Source organism: Amblyomma maculatum, chromosome 10, assembly GCF_055883805.1.
Source record: "Amblyomma maculatum isolate TAMU_Amacu chromosome 10, ASM5588380v1, whole genome shotgun sequence".
NCBI classification, from domain to species: Eukaryota; Metazoa; Arthropoda; class Arachnida; order Ixodida; family Ixodidae; genus Amblyomma; species Amblyomma maculatum.
Window position 1 is genome coordinate 13,126,522 of NC_139353.1, and position 21,549 is coordinate 13,148,070.

The 21,549-nt window shown below is 45.3% G+C and overlaps 1 pseudogene across 1 annotated transcript in view; it reads right to left on the bottom strand.

Moving 5' to 3' along the window:
• The window catches only part of LOC146175636 (homeobox protein Meis1-like), a 326,682-nt pseudogene that overhangs the window by 107,071 nt on the left and 198,062 nt on the right, over positions 1 to 21,549 (bottom strand). Inside the window, exons 7-8 of the transcript XR_014701149.1 lie at positions 13,557 to 13,571; positions 5,415 to 5,458 (exon numbers count right to left, since the gene is read on the bottom strand). The product of XR_014701149.1 is annotated as a homeobox protein Meis1-like (transcript). The remainder of the gene's footprint in view (positions 1 to 5,414; positions 5,459 to 13,556; positions 13,572 to 21,549) is intronic.

Consider the following 21,549-nt stretch of genomic DNA (forward strand, 5'->3'; position numbering starts at 1 on the left):
CGATATTGAGCTGACTTCAGACGTGCCAGTGCGATCAAGGTGCTACCGATTTTCTCCAAGGCAAAGAGAAATTCTGGATAGGGAAGTAACTCGCATGCTGGAATTAGGAGTAATAAAACCCTCGGAAAGCGATTATGCTTCGCCTATGATCTTAGTAGAAGCTCCAGGTAAAGACCCTAGGCCTGTGGTAGACTACCGAAAGCTAAATTCTCTCACCAGGGATCAAGTGTATCCTATTCCGAATATTGAGGAAAGAGTAGAACAGGTCAGTAGAGCGGCATATGTGACTACGCTGGACCTTACTCGAGGATACTGGCAAGTACCGCTCACTGAACGCGCCAGCAGATACGCGGCTTTCGTCACTCCGACGGGCAGCTACCAGCCAACAATGATGAGTTTCGGGCTCAAAAATGCTCCATTTTGTTTTTCCCGACTCATGGATAGGGTTTTAAATGGGTGTGAAACATTCGCGGTGCCTTATTTAGACGACATTGCGGTTTTTTCCGACTCATGGGCGGACCATATGGTACATCTAAGAGCTGTACTGAGCCTTTTGCGTCAAGCTGGACTAACCGTAAAGGCCGAGAAATGTTGCCTGGCAAGGGCGACCGTGGACTACTTGGGTCACAATGTAGGTCAAGGTTTCAGGAAACCCAGCGAGATTAAGATTTCTGCGGTAGCAGACTACCCGCGGCCGAGCACGAAGACGGAAATTCGAGCATTCCTGGGTCTGACTGGGTACTACAATCACTACATCCCTAACTATTCAGCTTTGGCCAGCCCTCTGACCGACGCTCTCCGCAAGACAGAACCGACAAATGTAGTCTGGGACGAACAAAAGGAAGCCTCCTTCGTAAACCTGAAGGCTGTGCTGATTAGCCGTCCGGTATTGCGAGCTCCAGACTATGACCGAGAATTCACGGTCCAGTGTGATGCAAGTGATCGAGGGCTAGGTGCTGTTCTCTGCCAGAGAGATGACGACGGTAATGAGCACCCCGTGCTCTACTTGAGCAGAAAACTGAGTTCTAGAGAGAGGGCTTATTGCGCGTCAGAGAAAGAGTGCGCTTGCATTGTATGGGCCATTCAAAAATTGCAGTGCTATCTTGGAGGGGCCAAATTCACCGTAGAGACGGACCATTGTCCCCTAGCTTGGCTGCAAACTGCGACATCGAAGAACAGTCGCCTTCTTAGGTGGAGCTTGATTTTACAGCAGTACAATTTTGAAATAAGATACAAAAAAGGGAAGTTAAATGGGAATGCGGACGCGCTTAGCCGCTCTTTCTAAGCGGTCCGAGATGTTCCTCACCATGTATCCAAATTGATAATCAGGTTTTGTTTTTTTTTCGTGCGCTTGTATATGTGTGACTATGTAAAGCAGCACGATTGGTTTTCTAGGAATACAGTAGGTCCTAACGTCTTGAGTGTGGGCTTTTCTCGAACAACAATGGCAGTTTTCTTTTGACCTGGTCTCTTCAGACGGGAGCCGAGTGCTTGCTTCGACATGTGGTTGAGTTTCAGACAGCTCGAGCAATTTGGCCTACAACAATCAAGACAACGCGACAAGCAACAGCGAGCTTCAAGCGTTCACGTGCAGGCCATTAAGTCGTCTCTTCATGCAGCAGCTGGGACTGCTGCCCTCCGAGACTCTTCTGGCGGGGGAGGAGGCTGTTACGACCAAGCATCCGCAATTGCGCGCTCTATTGTTCGCCTGTGGGCATGGATAAGTTTTGTGAATATGTGGTGATGGTCCAATGGCTCTAAGTGAGCCTGTTTCCAGGAATCCTGTTTTGTAAGCATGTTTTGCTTTGTGGACAACCTGCAAATGCCAAATTGACCCTGTCAAGAGAACGTCTGGAAAAACACAAAGAAACGTCCCCCTGCGGGAAATAGCAGGAAGTGCTTTCTTTCTTTTGTTCACCCTTCCAGTCGAGAAGTGCTATCCTCCAGTGATGAATGCCTCCTATCCAAAGGAGACGACAGAGTGACATGTCCGCTGACGTGCAGGACAAGAAAGGAGCATGACTCATACGGCCATTAAGTGATTTCCCGGGAATGCAGGAAAGATTTGCAATTGTCGAAAAGGGACCATGTTGGGAGCCCTATGCGGCGCCACGTGCACTCGGGTTTCTGAGAAGTAAAACCCCTTGTCAGAACCAGCCTGTGGTTTCTTTGCTGAAGAATAGAAATGTACCTCCTCTCCTCGCCGTTCCCAAGCTTTTCCCGCCAACAAGTGATCACGCCCAACGAATGAATGCCGGACCAGTCAGTGCTTCAGACTATCAGTGCAGTGATGTGTTCGATTGGATGCCGATACCTGAGGGGCGTGCCCTGGATTTGGTTGGTCAGCATCTTCAGAGAGGGGCTGGACATAGGGGGTTTTTAAGGACGCTGCAGAGCACGAAATGTCGCTCTGGGCCCTGGGTAAACGGCTCATCCAGTCGCTTCTCGCTATGAACTCTTAACGCTTGCCATTTTGTTAATATACCCTTCTTTTTCTTGTAAATAATCATGTAAATAAGTTTCTCAAAGTGCCATTAAACCTGCTTGTACATATTTCACCAACTTCGAAGATTCAATCCTACTTCAACCCCGAGTCTCTGCACGCTACCAAGTGAAGGCCGGGTCGACATAGCCCCAGCGTCACAACAGAGGACAAAGTAGCAATACAAAAGTTGTAGATAGCATCGAAAAACGGCTAGCTGCGTTGTTTCTATCACGCTGAGATTAATACCCCTGTCAGACTGGCACTTGTAAGGCCTTTGGAATAAAGGTTCTTTGCTCCAAAGGCAGTGGGCGCGCAGTTACACGGCAAAGTCTCCAGAACTTTGCGAAAAAGGCCCGTGGCGGGAAAGGCCGTCGTCAGTGGCCTTTAAGCTTCTCCTTGAGCGCCAACGAGCAAGCTTAGAAGATAAAAGCATTGACGCAAATATAATTTTGAATATTATATTTATGCCTAATTGTATTCAAGGATTAATTTCACATTACAATGAACTTTAATAATCTGGTTTGTTAAGATACCATTTCAATTGTTTTCAGCAACCGCATCGACATACTAATGTTTTGCTTTTCCCCTTTTGCAGTGTTTTTCTTCATTGCCTTTTTTGTTTTGAGCTCACTTTTCGTTGGGCAGTATTTGCTGACTAGTACTATTTATTTCATATTGCCACGCTTTAGGTCAACTGTTCTATAGATTTAAAGTGATTTTCCTGGTCGACAGATGGCGTTAATGAGGTTTGCGTCAATCATCATCATCATCGTATCTATCTCCTTTGCCCTTGCTGTGTAGCTGCGCCGCTGATCCTTTTTGGTTTTGCGCCTTTAGAGCAATAAACCTCCTTTGCAGTAAAGACCTTAAAGAAGTTCCGTGTGACCGGGGTATTTTCTCTATTTACAGCTCTATTTGCTCTATGTACAGGCCTTCAAAAAAAGAAAAGCTGTCACGTGACTAGCTCTTATTTAAAATTAATCGCCATTCTCCAAGTGCGCGCACCAACCTTCGTCGGAGACTACACTGAACAGAAAAGCCGATTTTGTTGTCTGGGACGCGTCTCGGTGCTTTAAAATGGCACTGCCGTCACGAGGAAGTTCTTTATATTGCACCAGATATAATTCTCGGCAGGTAAAAAAAAAAAAAAAAAGTAAATGCTAACTTGATGGGAACAATTTAGCAAGCCGTTTTTTGAGAATCGCGAAGATGTATAACTTTTGTATTGACACCTTTTTTTCTCAAGTAAATGATTAAAATAGCTAATAAGTATTTAATAATTAATAAAGATTGGTGAACGAAAAATACTGGAGGTTAGCATAGGAGACTCTGCACAGCTCTTAGTTGGTGTCAGTGGGGCTAGGGCTCCCCGTATTTTTGAAACCTTGGTTACATTTAGCTGAGACACCCTGTCTGTATGTGTAACATATATATTTTACAGACTGCTACATGACTTTTTTATCACTTATAATGACAGAGACATGCTCCATTCTGTATCATTTATTGCGCAATATCATACAATATCACAATCACTGCACAAGTGAACCAAAAGAGTGAGAGAACCTTGTGCCTCCTACCACACTATATGGAAAGGCCACGTGACATAGACTTAATTAAAGGCCTCATTTAATTAACCAAGACATGTGGACGTGCTTGCATGGCCTGGCTGGAGATATATGGGTCCAGCCGGGTTCGACTGCAGTTTTCATTCTTCCATATGAAAGTAGCTGCCCGAATTAGCAGCCATTTACAACTCTATCATGACTTGTGATCTCGTGACGTCACACAACCGACCGACCAATAAGTTCCGGCCATATCAACAGCCGACTACATAGCCAGCCAGGGGCATTCTTAGAGGCTTCAAACGGTTGACGCCGCCAGGCCGGGTTAGTTTCCCGAAATGGGGATACTAAAGACGTCGCGTCTGTAGGTCTCTTGCGCTGTTTCTGATTGGTAGAAAAAAATAATGGTAGGATTTCGGCGAGCTGCAGTGCTTTTGGAAAGGGTTGACCACTCAGTTGCGATAATTAAAAGGATAACGAGTAGCTTTTTGTTTCTTAACTGGATAATTAGAATACTTTTGAGGCACATTGCGATGATTTCTTCGCCCGCGTCATACAGCTGGCGCATGTGACAGAGCGAGTTGCAGCGAGCGCAGGTGAGCTCGTTGCGACCATCGCCAACATATCAGCCCACCGCTGCAACGGGGCCGTCGAGTAACGGCCGAATCCGATATGTTTACCTCAAATCTCGATTGAGAGCAGCAGAATCGTTGCGCGCGAATGCGCTAGTCACGTGTTTTTTTTTTTTTTTAATTTCGCGGGCTTCCTTTCGAATTCGAAAAAAAAAATGATACGCGTAAGGCTTTCTTTATAGCAAATAATTATATGGGAGTTTATGAAAATGGTCTCCATCTTTGCAAAGCACGCTTATTCTCTAAAGTAAATATTTAGTAATTTATAAAATAATCTAATTAATTAATTAATTGCAAAACATAAAATGCCAATGCTGCGCAAGATGGCTGACAGCTGTATATGAAACTGGTTTCCCTGGCCTACCTCAAATATGGGACACCCGCTATACACATATTTGGGAGTCGCATACCTATATGCTGGTAAATCATGGTCGAAGTCTTGAGAGCAGGTGTCCCACTATATACCTAAAAAAAATGTAAAGTGAAGAGTCCACGTCTAGAAAAGTGAAAACAACGCACCATTTCCCTCACCCACCATCGGCAGTATTCTTCTATGAGTAGGCGATGAACGCTGCAAGCGAAATGCGCACGACATCGGCAAGTGGTTGCAAGGCCGGCGGGAAAGGGTACGTTGAGCAAAGAGGGAGGATGTGGTGGACGCGGAGAGGAGTATCTGAAGAACATGCGAGGGCGAAGGAAAAGATGGACGCTCTTAATAAATGGTCCGTGCGGCACAAAATGGTCCAGGGGTTCCCCCGGAACATTAAGGGCACCGGACGCTGAACCGAGTTTTCGAAGCGAGCTCTTGTATGAGCCCGAGACCAGCCTTTCTGGGGAGGGGGGATAGAGGGACCAGAATAGTGTCAGATAAATAACACCAGGGAAAGAAAAGAGGCGGAAGGGCTTAAAGGGCCAGCCACGGATAGAGAGAACGAGGGGGAAAAGAATCGGGGCGAGACGGAGCAATGGCGGCAGGGTTTGGCGACAGTGTATAGTAGTATGCACCGACCAGAAAAAGGCGGCAGACCATTCGGCCTCTTCTACTTCTCTGTGTGCACAGAAGCGCTTTCTACCCTTCTCTTTTTACTTTCCGCGTCAGTGATCTTCAACTACCGCTGCTTGCTTGCCTTTTTGTTTTCGTATTGATCTTTTAGATTTATTTTTCTGATTTTTGTCCTTTGCCCTATCAGGAAACGGCAGATGGCACAAAGTCAACAGTGAGGCAGAGAGCTAAGCTAATGCCTTTACGCTTTTTTTTTCTCTTGTCGCTCACAGGCCGTAGCCGTGCCCGTATAACACGGGATGAGCGTGTCACATACCCGCCAATCAGAGGCGTTTCCAAATGGCGCATCTATAGTTCACGACGAAAAAGTGTTCACAGTCAGCTATATGGGGTGCAGCTCTTTTCATGCCGCTCTGACCGAAAAGTTATTGCAGTTTGTGGATAAAATATTCGTGAATTTCACAACTCGAGCTCAGCCGATTACTATGTTTGAGACAGCCGTAAAACAATATACTGCGCCTAGCGAGAATGAGAGAACTCGCCAAAACTGAAATCTAAATCATAAAGAATATTCCAGCCTATAAAAAGCCCAAAAGCTTAAGCTGCTCCGCCTCAGCAGTATAGTCGTGATAACGACTTTAACATCGCTTTCTCATCCCGCGAGTTTTATCTGTCTGTTGTTGTTGTTTAAATCACTAAAGGTTTTAAAATTATTGTACTGTAACATCAGCACACATCCCAAACGCGTGTTATGAAGTCATACGTTATACACCGCAACGCGTTCACTAAGCACCCCTCTAACACGCTTGGCACCAACGACATATAGTGGCTGATGCGTGCCACCATGGCGATCTGCAGAGGGCCTGTGTGGGAGCCCCAGCGGAAACGATTTTATTTTGTTGAAGTAGTTCCATTTTCCGAAATTCTTCCATTGGAAGCCAAAAAGTACGACGCGCTAACACGTGAATTTTTCAAAACAGTGGCGATTATGTATACCGATAACATGGCTGCATTGGCTTTGCCATGTATAGCGGCCACCAACAAAGAATTCAGATATCTTCGATGGTTTCATCTATGTTCGAATTGAGCTCTTCATCCTCCTGAACCTTATCCCCCCCATCATTCTTCATTCAGACCCGTTTTCTAGCTTGGTACTGCTCTGCACTTTCTTCCCGTGTGTCCTTTTACCCCACCCTGGACTTTACAGGTCAAAAATAAAAAAAGAAGGAGCGGCACCCAGCTATCAAAGCCCCCCCCCCCCCCCCCCCCCCCCCCCCTTCAAGCAATAGCTACGGCTACACCATGACGTCCCGGCCGACCACCCTACACTTACGAGTAGCGCTTGGAACGTGGTCTCTTCGAGGGAGTCCGTGCTGGCAAATAGTTCCTAAATGATTCGTGAGTTCCAGCAAAAATACATACCTTTACTCAATTTGATGGATAGTCGTTTGCTCGTCAGAGTACAACAGGTAAAATGACGAATTCTGATGGTGAATTTCAGCACTGTCGAGTTTTCACGAAACCGCTTCGTTGTTCTGCGCTTCACTGCATCAGCGGTGTCACCTCGTATGGCTCCATGGAGCCCTACAAGGTGACACCGCTGGCGACACCGACGGACGGACGCGACAACCGGAGGTGGCCATTTTGACGCGAGACCGTGAGCGCGGAAGAACACGCTTTTCTATTTGTGTTTTTTCTTCTGTTCCCATGTGTGCCGCGACGTCACACATTTGGAGCGATGCCACTGGTTTGAGGGGAGTCCTTTGAGTGCTGTTTGCCGCTTTTTCCTTGACCTGTATCCGATGTTAGCTTTTATCTTTCGTGTTTTCACCCTGTGACGTATACTCATATCTTAATTCCTGTCGTTGCGCATCATACCTTATCTTTATTACCCTGCTTCCACTGTGTAGATATTCGCTTCCTTGAGTAAAGCTCCGTGGTTAGCCAGCATTGTGTATGCCTCTCCTTCCCCCTATTTTTTCTTTCCATAAAACCAGCATTAAGCTCACGAACGTGCACGCCCGGAACTCTCTGCATATGACCACTCAAAAACTCGAAGTCTAGGGTGAAACCGAAGACGGGAGGGACCAATACAAGTTTTCTGAAAGCAATACTAAGCCAGGTCTAACCGGTCGTCGCTGCGTGCCGTGTCCCAGTATTAAGAAATAAGAAGAACAAGAAGAAGAAGCAGAAGAAGAAGAAGAAGAAGAAGAACGCTCAGATACCCCCAGCTAATGCTTTCACTCCATATTCGGTTCAGCAGCGTTGAACCCTTGTTATTTTTTTTTTCTTCATCCCATGCAGACACGCGCACAACTATACTCTTTTGACGATAACCACGCCGGCTAGTATCCTCATGCACTTTCGCAAGTTAACCACTTTGCCTCGTTGTTTCTACTTGTAGTTCTGCTTGTATAGTTTCTGTTTCCAACTCATCCCACACTCAACTTTTGACGGGTGTACACAGACTCTTCGTTGCGCCCATTATTTCTCTTTATGGACTTGCTTTTTCCGTTCGAACATCCGCTTTGTTCAAAGCTCCAAAAGCAAAAATTAAAACGAGCTAACTGCATCACTCAGCGAGTCGTGTGCAGCGCGTCTCACACGTCGCTCACTGCGGGCATGAGAGAGATAATGGGGGCGTTCAAAGAGCGGCTCGCGTGATGGCGACTATTACGGGCACGGTAATAACCACCAGATTTTGCTGCTAGCTAACCCCTATACACCATTTCTCTGCTTTCACATCCCATCTCTCACCGTTTCAGCTCCCCCGCTTTCCTCGTCTTCTTTTTTTGTCCCCTGTAATTGTAGGGAGTTGAGCTCTTCACTCCTTGCAACCTCTATATATACATGTAGCGTGTTGTGGGGCGTTTGCTGGGTGGAAGCATGAGATGAGTGGCGAAAGAGCAAACTCAGCACAAGTTGTCTATGCCGGTCTTGTGCATATGTTACAGCGAGCAATTGCGATTGTATTTTACACATGTGTTCCCAGCTCAAAAAGGCCAAGATTTTAAAAAGAAACCCTAAGTGTTCTTTCTAACTCAGGCCAAGTGAACGTTGTCAAAAATTATGTAATGTACCGGTTAGTGCTTCTTTCGTTCCACTTACATGAAAAATGAGTCGATGCTAATTATTTCATTAAAAAAAATGATTTTAAATGCTGATGTGAATAGGACAGTCACTGAGTATACACGCAAATGGTCCGGCCCAGCTACGTGATTCCAAATAGACAGCAACTTGGTAAGACGGTGCCAGATTCACGCCTTCAGGTGGCGTTGATGCCTGAAAAGCGACTGTCTCGGTCATGGTTGTAGTTCTCACGACAATTCGAGTTCAGTCTTATAATCTAAATTTTTCGTTCAACCTGACCGTATCTCAATCCTCTCTCAATCCTTTTTTTTTTTTCACTCTATCCTTACCTTTTGCGCATCTAACTGTATCAGTGCAACAGGACCCGAAGGCGCCGTGAAAAGTGCACCAAGCCCCTTAGCCCCTCAAGCACGAGCATGCAATAACATTGTCCTAACTCTTCAAAGAGTAGACCCGAAGGTGCCGTGAAAAGTGCACCAAGCCCCTTAGCCCTTCAATCACGAGCATGCAATAACATTGTCCCAACTCTTCAATGAGTAGAGACTTTCCCGGCGCTGCGACATTCAAATGCGAGCATCGCACACTATTTGGCTGGATTCGCCCGCACAAATACGATTTTTTCCACAAGCGAGACTTCAATCATTTCTGTGTTGTGTAATCAAAGCATGCCTTTCAATAAAAATTTGTTTGCGCAAAGCACATCAATTCGTGAGAAATGCATGCTCCAAGGAGAATTTATTTGGTCCGCAGTGCATAGGGGTATGCTTCGTGTCCTTCTCTCGAACTGATGAAACAACTTCCTTGACCGCGCATTTTATTTAAAGAACATTGTTATCCATATAAAATAACCTGAATAATGCGGCTAAGGTTTTGAAGCTGAATCCACATTTTCGATCAAGCTAAATAAAAAAAAGTTACGCTGTTCTATACAACCCTATAGCATTCCCAAAGCGGCTGGCGTGAATGCTCTCCAAGAAACTCGCATAGGCAGCGACACTTCGTTTCTTTCGGTTAAATTTCGAGGAACAAGTTTGAGACGGCGTAATTCATTCTCGGCTGGAGCCTATAGGCTATAGGAGAGATTATAATGTCTCTCTTCGCATGAGGACATAGGATCATGACCAGAATCCAAAAGAGATTACAAGTACCATAACCTTGGGAATGATCCGAATCAACTGGCGATCAAGTTATGCGAAACGTTATACAAACCCGGTGCGCATTATAGTTGCGTAGACAGAATCGACCTTACGATCTGGACTTGCGCAACGCTCCCCGAGGTTCGAAGATAAGCAGAAAGAAACAAGACGATGGAGCAGGATTTAAGCAGTTAAAGGAGCGTCCAAGGTCGACATATTTCCTGCTACCTCTCGGTTACCTTTACGGATGAGAAGGAGACGCGATTCAAGGTCAACTGACAAGGTGTGCATGAGACATATCAACCACCTGGGCAAAGCCCAAGTTATCAGCCACTGTGCAAGACTGCGTTGATTATACAACACGGCAGTCAGTAAAACCGTGCGTATACAAATACACAGGTATAATACGTCATAAAGTGACACCCAAGACCAGCGGAACCAACGTTCGAACGCGAAATATATGCAAGTCCTAATCATTTCAGTTCTAAAGTGTACTCCGTTAGCGTCTACGCTGCGGGTCACATGTATGTGCAAGTGAAAGCGTCCGACAGAGCTAAGAAACGATCGAGCTTTTGAAAGGTCAGGAGGTAAACCGATCAGACACCATTGTCACACCTGGCCGGTCGCATACTTGTTTCTCTGAAGGAATAAACAACGTGAAGAATTGCCCGTCACGTATGGAAGCCACGTCGTTCATATCTTGTTCGTTTTCGACAGTGCTTTACATAAGCTAACCTGTAGCACTTGCTAGGTACCTATTCCATCAGATATCTATAGCCGAACTGCAGCCTTGTCTGTGTGTTTCGTGCAAATGTATATACAATTATCTGTAGAAAATAAAGCGTACAATGTCGTTCACAAGGGACAAGGAATGTAGTCAGCTTCTCTCATCTCAACCTGAGATATGAGCGATAAAGTGACCGAACATGATTTGTTTCACATTCACGAAAATCTTGTAAAAGTAATATTTGCGCCTCAGCAAACACAGCCATATATAGAAAAGGAGCAGCTCGTAGTTTCGGGAGTCGAGACTAGCAACTATAACGCGTCTCAAAAAACTGGAAGTGCTGGTCTAGAGGCTACTGGTTAACTGATAACTAGCCTGTCAAGGAAACAGCGTCGCCTAAGCGCACGGCGCAGCGTATAGTGGACAGTTCCAAATTAATTCCGACTACCTGGAGCTCTTAGCGTGCACAGAAACCTTAGAAAACCCTCATCTATCGCGATGCGGTCTACACCACATTTAAATTTAGAATGAGCCCAGTGCGATCAACGTGGACGGTGATCCCGACATCCCGACCACCCCGATAACTCGCGACAGAGGGACATTACAGGACACCGTGGACAGATAAAGCGGGTGCTTTAAGGCATAGCGCACGCACGGAGTAACGAGCCTTCCGTATGTGCCAAACACAGGCGGACAAGAAAAACGACGACGGTCCCAACAGGACAAATAATACCGGGCGATCGACTCGAAGCCATGGGAGACTGCCGCGCCAGCGCGGTGATCAGGGGAGTTATACAGGCCGGTCGCGGGCCGCGGCAGTGCGATCTCATTTGCATACGGCCGCAACGAATTCGAGCAGAGCTACGTATATATACCACCCTGCGAATCTGGGTGCGAGCGCTCGTGTGTGCGTGAACCACAGATAAAACGAAGTGGAACACGACGTCCCTGCATACATTTGCGTACACAAACTCATTCCTCTGCACTGTCGGTGCCGCGCGGCGTCGAATTATGTGGCTCTCGGCCACGCTCGTACGTTATGGGTGCGGTATATGCAAATGGGTGTTTTTTTCCTCGGGAGCCGCGCATACGGCGTCGCAGCAGACACAAACAGAAGACATGCGAGGCCTTTTTGTTGTTGATGGCAGTGGTGTTTGCGCCGTTCGAAGACAGCCTACCAGCGAATAGGTGGAGCTCGTCGCTGCTTTGGCTATATGGACTTCTCAAAGAGGCTAAAATGTCCAATAGTGAATCGAATGTCCACGTATTCGATTATTCGAACCGATCAAATAGAGCTGTTTTGTAAATTATTCGAACAGAATCGAATAAACTTTAGCTTTTCAAAAACTACTCGACTAATTGGCAGGAGTTTCTGATAGGTCCTTCAATATAACACTTTTCTTCGACGACTGTTAAAAAAAAAAAATATGGGTCCACACCAACCCTGAACACATCCTGCAGCAATCAGTATACGCGTGGGATGAAGAGTTCAGAGACGTTAAATTGTCTAGTCCTGTGCCGACATTCATAATGCCCATACGACCCCTGCAAAGCTGGACGGCGCAGCAAGGCTTATAGGCAAGTTTAGCAACTTTCCCTCGATGCCCAATCTCGTGAGGTCATGGCTGATACCTCCATGCGCTTGTCTCATGTTCCGAGGTGCGGCTCTAGCTTATTCCTTTTAGTCATCAGCAAGAGAAAAAAAAAATTTTTTTCTTCGCTTATAACTTTAGGCTCAGTTATCGTACTGAATTGATTTCGTGGCCCCTCCGCGGATAATAGCGCTATGTCTTTTAACAGCCACAGCTTTAATTGCTAGCACGGCACACCGCAGTGCTGTTGCTGGCATTTCAATCTTGAACACTGTTGCTCGACTTGTATGATTACTTTGCAAAAGTAGCAAATATGAGAACAAAGATTATATTCGTATATGGTCCCGTACTGAGGTAACACAGTTCGTATTCGACTCGATCATGTCAGAAAAAAAAGTACTCTCAACACACCATTCCTCTTCTTGCCTTGTTCCTTTTCATTTTCATTGCCATTTTTGCTAAAACTGTTTGTGAGGGAAATTTCCCGGTCTTCGCAGCCCCGGACATCAGCACCTAACGCTGTTTTTGAAGCCATGACGTCACGGGACGACGTTTTGGCCAACAACAATTTGCTCTCTGTCTGGCCGACGAACTCTGGGACGTAACGGAAGTATATGAGGCACGCCGCGTCCCCTTTGCTGTGAAAAACAAGCATGAGTGAAGAAAAAACTACCATCTACACGGAGCAGGCCGCAAAATGCTTGCAAGAGTGATCACGTCACGAACGCAGCGCCTCATCTCCGAAGATGAGAAAGTTCGTCACGATGGACCAAAAACAGCGATCGCGCCCGAACCAAGCGAAGTACTGAAAACGTTCTTGTAAGTACGCCGCTGAAATTCGTGCGCACGGTTAAGAAGTCAGACAGGTGAAAATAAATAAAGAAAAACCGCTTTCCTCCTGCGGTCGTCTTGAAGAACTCGATTCGCTTCAGCGTGCCTCTTTCCGTTTCTTTTATCAGGGCGCCAGTTCAGCCGGAAGGTCAAGCGTGGAACACTGAGAAGCCCGGACGCCGCGATGCGTGCATGGAAAGAGGATTCCTGGAGAACTCGTGGTCATGCATGGGAAACTGAGCGAACAAACAAGGGACGCGAACGCACTGGCAAACAGTGAAGAATGAAGAGCAAAAAAGAACAAGAAAGAAGGAGGGGGGGGGGGGTAGCAAATAATAAAAAAGAAAGGGAACTAGACGCGGACTCTAAAAAGAAAGACGAACCGCAAAACAGCGCACGAAAGTGCAGAAGTAGCCACTCTACAGGTATCGCTGCCTCACTCGAAGAAACTGCGAGAACAGCAGTGGGACGCAGGAAACGAAAACCGTATTGCTGTACTCGTCGGCGGCGAAACTCGAATACGGCAGTAATTGCACCGCTGCTGCAGTTAGAGAACGGCAAATGCGTGAGACCGCGATGATGCGGGTCGGTCGGAGCAGTGGGCCAATTTGCGCTGCTTCATTTCGCCGCAGTACAGCCTGGACTAAGGGCTCCACAAGGGAGGCGAGCACGCACGCTTCCACGAACCGAGTCGCGAGTTTCTTTCTGTCCCTGCTTTATTTAGTTACTTATTTAGAGGGCTCGCAGTTCGCTGTATCACTGATCGGTGCATCTATCTCATTAAAAACAAGGGGTGGGGGGGGGGGGGGGGGGGTTGTAAGCAGTAATACTACAATTTAAGTATACCATCGGATGACCCCGTTATCTATATTGGCAGAAAACTATCACCCATAACTGGCTATTTACATAGCTACTGTTATCATTTCACATTTCTATAAGTATATATATACAATTCCCTGTTTCTCGGTCATAAATTCTGCCGCGCACTACAATACATGAAAATATTAATAAGGCATCCCATGCACAGAAGCGGGTAATCCGCATTATTTGAAAAAGTGTCTTGTTATTCGCACACAGCCGTATTGTTAAAAAAAAAAATAATAATAACATTGTCAGCATACAGTGTTTATAAACCTAAACTCTGGTACGTTATCAAAAATCGAAAATAATCAAACGCGATCATCCTATAGCTTAACTAGCCGAACTTGCAACGAGTCACCATGTATATTGTATAGGAAATGCCAAAAAAATGGAACTTTGGTGTACTCCTCACGAATCACAGGAAGCGAATGCTGAAATTTTGTTTGCCATCTCTGCTCAACAAACTGTATTCGGAACGGAAACATAATACAGATTTCATCTATAAATCATTCAGTGATTCCAGCAGTATATTTGTGAGCAAATTTGCATAGGAATATAGTTGTTACTTCTTCGTTTGCATACCTATCTGGTGGCGTTTTGTTTTTGCCTATAGTGCCACGCATACTTCGTACACAATATATTCCATGTTCCCTAACCTGAAACAAGCCCTTGTTATTCGCATCACAATTTTTCTCTTTCTATACGCTTTTTTGTTTGTAAGTAGCTGCGTTGCGCAAATGTATTCCCTTTATTACAACATCCAACGTTTTCAAACGTATGCTTTGCAGGGAGCACGAACCCCGTCGATCTCACCTATACTTTTTGTCCGTGCCCTAAGCACCTCGGAATAAATTAATAAACTGATTTGATCCGATGATGCGATTTAAGTTAACGTTACGATCGAGTGCTATACGAGGCGCAGCTCTATAGAAGCAACCAAACTTCAAAAAATTACAGTGTTATCCACAGTGACCCCATGTGAGAGCCGTTGAAAGTCGCCTAGCCTATCCTTCAGTATTTTCCTAGATTATACCGGCAGTATATCAAAATAGCAAGGTGTTCAAACAGGTTGCTTCGTCGTCACTGAACAAAGAGAATCAAAATTCTAAGTTATAAGGTGGTTCGTTATTTACTTTATAGAGTTTACGTCGACGTAAGAGAAGAACAATTCTACGGTTTCACTTTTCGTTCGAAGAGCATTGCGGATTGGCCAATTGCCAAGATGTTTAGCAGCAGCAGCAGCAGCAGCAGCAGCAGCAGCAGCAGCAGCAGCAGCAGCAGCAGCAGCAGCAGCAGCAGCAGCAGCAGCAGCAGCAACTGCGACTCCACTTTGTTCAAAGATGGTCGAACTTGTGCACGATCCTCTACATAACGAAGATGCGTGTGTACCACGTGACTTCGAATATACAGAGCATGCAGCCGAGGTTGCATGTTGTGTATATTCATGCACGCCACGATTCATGCCTGCCACGTGATCTCGGATACAACGAACACGTACTCTACCTCGGTTATAACGTAGATGCATGCATAACACGTGGCTTCGGATGTAGCGAACACACGACCTCGGTTATAATGAAGATGCATGCATCCTCATCACAAACCGGGGTCAACTAACTCAATATCCACGTTCGGCAGCCTTGAACTGAACTGAACTCTTCCCGTCAAGGTAGCTCTACTGAAGAGCTGGCTAGTTATGGGGAGAAACCGACCTTTTGAAACCTGGGAGTCGTAAAATGGGGCGAGGGTAAGAAAGAAATGCCGGGAGGAAAGGTCAACGGCTTCGGACGCGCCATGTATACGCGAAGAATCACGTTGAATTAGATCACATCAGAGCATGGTTAAAGTTTCAATGCCGCGTTATAATCGCCACAATTTCTTCATGACGCAAGCGCCTTCCTCGAGTTATATTCGTTGTCGCGTTACGTGTAAATAAAATAATATTGGCATATATAATTTTACCACTTGGTAGCAGCAACGACGGCAGAACTCGCGGTTAGGTAGAAATCGATACATCAAATTTCTCAAGACAGTCAGGCCTGAGCGGACGGTGGCGTCATGCTGAGTAATCATGCTAACATGGCAGCCACCTGGATCGTCTGAAGCACGGTGGTCTGAAGTAAAAGTGAATATACTATAGATTTTGATGACTATGTCAAAGCGTCATACACTTATTTTTAATTTTCGTTCGTATAAACTTAAGCCAGCCTATATTCTTCTCTATTTCAACAAATCGCAGCCACTTTTATCCTTCATAATCTTGTTTGGTTCAGTTTTAAAATGCTTAGGAAAGAAGCAATTACTAAATCGAGGACGCTGCGGCGCTACCATCGGAAGCGCTACTACGGGCTAAAGTTGTTGGTATCTGTGGAATATATATTATCGGCAAGTTTATTTAGTATATAGTTATTCCCTTCATTCTATTTAAAACTGTCTCAGCACTTTCGATTATAGCTTTACAAAATCTGTGCATTTCAGTTCGGCCCTGCACGCGACCTAGGCGGCGCATCAGTTATGTTCATCGAGTTGCTGAGTATACTGCACTATCTGTATCGTGTCTACGACGTCAAGATTTGCAGACGCTGCATACCGTTAAGAAAACGACGTTATCACATTGAAAAAATAAGTTTGAAATTTCCTCGCGTTTCTCAGCTCCTTACAGGGGTATTGTAAATGGGGCGTTCGATTGACACAAGGAATATAAATTGTTTAAGAGGTTAGCAGAATTTCCATTTAAGAAAATGACAAATTCTCAAATATACGTATAAGGCGATCCTTACGTATACGTCCTACGGATGCTATAAGCTGCATTGGATTCCAATCTATAAAGCTATATATAGTTGCACAGAAAGCCAGTTGAAGTGGATCAAGTGCTGTTGTAGCTTGTATTTGTAGTAGGGTTTTTAACTATGATGTTTGCGTTTCGGATCGGTAATCACTTTGCATAAGAATGCCTTTACCACAGAAGGTTGTGAAGAGAGAAATTACGGTGTGCGTACGTGTGTGTGGGCGTGTGTGCCTGTGTGTGTCAGAAATTTTATAAGGCTGCTGATGAAGCGTTCCTGGTCATAACTGAATGACACTATACCATTCTGACGAAACTGTGCGCCCCAAGCTAGAATATGTGGATGTATGGTATGAAGCCTATACAGAAAAAAATAAATAAACAATAAAATTGAAAAGATCCAGTGAGGTATGCTTACTATAACAGCAAAAATCAACAGACGCACACAAAGCTATTCGATGAATTTTCTCCAACCTTCCCAGAGACAAATATCCAGATAGGTTAACATTTATATGAACGATGTCAGTTTATTTCGACAAATAACGGTATATTTAAAAAAAAAAAAAAAAACGATCACCGCGTCCTCTGTGAGTCTGCAATGGCTAGAACCCCCAAGTTTCAATACTCTTTTTTTTTTTTTTTCATAACCGACTTTCATAAACACTAGAATTTCTCTCCTCGTGGCACGATATAAATTTATGGTTTTTTCATATGTTTCGCAATCTGATGTAGGATATCGTTGACAATCCTGTAAGACAGGGCTTTCTTTATTTGAATTCAACTCAAGTGCGCAGGAAGTGCACTGGAAAAATAACTGCTCCTGGGTGAACAGAATTCGATTCCTACAGTTCTGAGTTCGCTTGCTCGGGGTATACAGGGTATATGCTGATCGAGTGCCTCTACAATTAAATAAGAACATGATAGCCGCAATAAGGGTTTGGCGACACGCTTCAAATTTTCCACTAAAGTGGCGGGGAGTCGGAAATGCCAATATTTCCAACATTCACAGCACCGTCAGAAACAAAGCGCCGTATACCTGCTTCTCTATACCGCTGCTCTTGCGGGGAAAGTCATCCTATAACGACTTCCGCAAACGCAGTCTCATCACGAACCCCAAAGGCCCTTGGCGAACATCGGACAAACGACGCGGCAACCTCTTTCCGAAACGCTTTCAATTTAAACAGGAAACAAGGCAGGCTTCTTGATAGGAAACGGGTGCAAAGGCATTTCACCGAATGTCTCAGGTGCATAAAATAGAGTATAGAAAAGAAAAAAAACGAACGCCATGACTGGAGATGGTTGAAAGGAGGATGGCTGTGTGGATGAGGATGAGAGCAATGCTCGTTGCGGGGGCCCGATGCGAAACCTCGATAAGGCCGCGCGCACGCGAGAAAGAGAAAAAGAGGTCCCCGAAATAGAGATAACGAGAGAGACGCGGCAGTAGGAAGAAGAAAGAGCGATATGAGGAGATAGAGGATGGAGAAGAGATCAGCGGCCGCGTGGCAGTGGCAGCATGGAGAGAAAGACGCTCGGCCAGAGTCGGCAGCGGGGTCGACAAGAGCACAGACAGATCGGGACGTCAGAATCCCCGATAAGCCATGATGAATGTGAATCCCACAGCGAAGGACCACGGCGGGACGTAAGCGCGCGTGCTCTTGTCTTTGCAGTGTGTGTATGTGTATGTGTGCGGGCGGGCGGGGGGAGAGGGGGTTAAGGTTGGCAGCACGCCGTTCTCCGTTCTTCATAGTAGTATTCCACCTATTTTTTGCTCTCTCTTCTATATGGGCGCATACACACGCGACAGCGTGTGAACAGACAAAGAAAAATAAAAGAGACATGGGCAAATTCATGGCTAAGGAACTTGCATAGATACAGGCAGGTGACGTCTGCAGCATCGAAAAAAAAAAAAATGGGAATGAGAGCTAAATACGTCCCAACGATGGAGATGCAGATAACATCGGCGAGTACACAAAAACAGGTGAAAAGTTAAAAACGCCAATGACGTTAAGAAACCGCTACAGCCCGCCAGGGATGTCAGCTGCCGATATTGTGCGATAGGGCGATGTACTGGAATCTGGCATGTTATTTTGTATATTAAACACTAGAAACACAGGAGTGCGTATCAGCCTGTGAAGTGCAGCTCCTTTCTATTCTTCCTACATCCCAAACCTGTTCTTGTGCGCATGTGTAAAGATTATTTTGATTGCTGAGAGCACAACATCTCCACGCAGATCGCACTTAAACCAAACTGTGCGCAAAGAAAAAGACGAGGGTGAATACATTGCCGAAAGCTTTGTTCTCTAATTTCTATATAGCAGCCCTATGGGAAACGGTCCGAGAAAGCGTAATGCTTGAGAAGTTCTGTCAGCGAGACCTTGCGGGCATTTTTGACAGGCAAAGATAGTGAAAACCACCGCAGTGTCCGAACACCGGCTATCATAGGCGCATCACAGGCGCACACACTTCCGTAACTACACGATAAATGATCGAACTTCAACGAGACCAACCAAGGTCGACTGAAGCTGAAAAATGAGACAAAAGTCGTTATAATGTGCCCGCTCTATCCGGGATACATAGTGGAAAGCAGAGAAGCATATTCACTTTTAAAAGTCCTCCATCGCCGCATAAGGTTTGGTGTGGAGCATCGCGAAATGGAGCTTGAAACTAGACGCGAACCACTTTGCAGTACCACACGCATCTAAACTCCCACAAATATGCAAACGAAACCCACACCCACGAATTAAACACCTGGGTTGTGGGTCCTTCCTTTACAGTACCAACAAAGAGCGAGGGGTATTCCTTTAAGGCGCTCTTTCGAAATATCTTCTCGGGTATCCTTCAAGCTCTGATACAGAGACTGAAATGCTTTGAACTCGAACGACGTGATCAAGGTCCGCCGAGGTTCTGCCCGCAACTGAGCCACCGAACACAACTCGACACGAAGATGGAACGGAACAAGCCAGCCGAGCCAGCCAGACTGCGTCTGAGAGGAGGAAAACAGTGAGAGAGAATTAATGAGAGAAGGAGAGAAAAGAGAGAAAGGAGGAAAGCGAAGGCGGAGCGAGATGCGCGCGCGCGCTAGGGGGGCGTGGCGAGAGCGCAGCGGCGCGTAGCGTGACACTGGGAAAGTAGGCCCGGCGTGTCCGCTATGTTAAATAATAACAAAAGCGAGAAAGCGGAAGCGCATGAAATGTGACAGAAAAGCGCGAGAAAGGAAAGTGAAACAACGCACCGATAGTATGTATGTCACAGGCATGCCTGTCCGTTTTTATTTTATTTATTTTTTCGTCTTTCGCAGATTTCAGTATTTCGCGGCTACAGCACCTTTTTTTTTTTTTTTTTTCTCGTCAACCGGGGCTAGCGGTTAACAAAAATTTGGAGCAAGGACATAATAGACGGGCTCGCACTACGGCCGATTCTGTCCTCCTTCGCCCATTGGAAGGAACGTACGTCTGTACGTCGCAAGGCAAGAAGACATGGTATACAGAGGTTTCCGGCGAAAAAAGATTACATCACTTATATCAAAGAAGACTTCAAAGTGGCGTTTAATATAATATACGCATTTGTTACAAAATGTTCAGCCTCTGCTCATGAGTAATAGTCACGGAAAAAAAAAACGTTGTGTTCGTAATGGGCACGCACACTAGGCGCGTGAAACAGTGCTACACATTTGAAATAATCCGAGTATTTATCCCTCCCTGACCTGCAGAAAACAGCCAAATGGGTGTCGTGGGCTTCTTACCCAATCCTGTGATGATACGAAAAAAAAAAAAAAATCGAAACTGCGCGACGTTTTCCTCCAAAGGCGCGGTGTTGGCTGAGAGCATCGAATCCAGTCGAAGTATACATATACTGCTCAAATAACATGATTCATATCAACCTCTCATACGCTCCTTCAAGTAAATATCGGGTTTTAACCTGTTATTAGCAGATATTCATATTTCGTTTTCTGCTTGTGTTGTTATATTCTTCCAGCTTTTTATTTTTTTATTATTATTTTTTTTTTTTCATTTTTTTGCATTTCCGAAGAAGTTGACAGCCAACAAAGACTGGCAAGTGATGCCAGATTTTTCAAAGCTGGTTTCTGGGCGGTTGATAAGTTGGCAGTCGTCAGACAAAAGGGATAGTAATATTATTATCTATGCTGCCATTGTTTCTTAAATATACACGTAAACTAAACAGCATAAATGGAGTCATTTAGCGATCATAACCATGAGTAAATGTGACTCACCGTGCGGAGAAAGTCCCAGGCTGAAGGAGTCCACCGATTTACCTGCACAAGCAAAACAGGAAGAAAACAGTCAGATTTCCAGCGCATATCGGCCCAGACAAATGTTCCCCCGATATCACCACCCCGTTCTCTTGTATACGACTCGTCCAAGTTGATCTGGCAGCTGTCTGTGCGTAACGCAGGACGAAGCATATTTTCTAGCACGACTTTATGCGTGCCTGCGAGCATTTCGAAGGAGGAATGCAAGATAGAATTAGTGAACGTACCAGCGAAATTTTTTCGTGACTGACGCCGAACTAAATCAAGGCAAAGTAATCGAAGAGAGAAACTCCACATTTCCTGGCAAAGCTTTCGTTTTGAGACCTGAATTAATAATTTCCAGCTCTTCCTGCCCGCTTTAAAAGCATCGAGGTATCCTTGTATACATATCGTACGGAGCCTACTCTTAAAAAAAAAAAAAAAAAAAATAGTCGTGCTACTTACTAAGGCAAACCTAGTGAGTGCCTGTCACATATGTTGCTATATTCTTAGTAATTGCAGTTAGTAAATGGAGTAGTATAGTAACCGTTGTTCAAAGAGATATAGCCCCTGTAACTAACCTATCCAGGCGAGCCTAT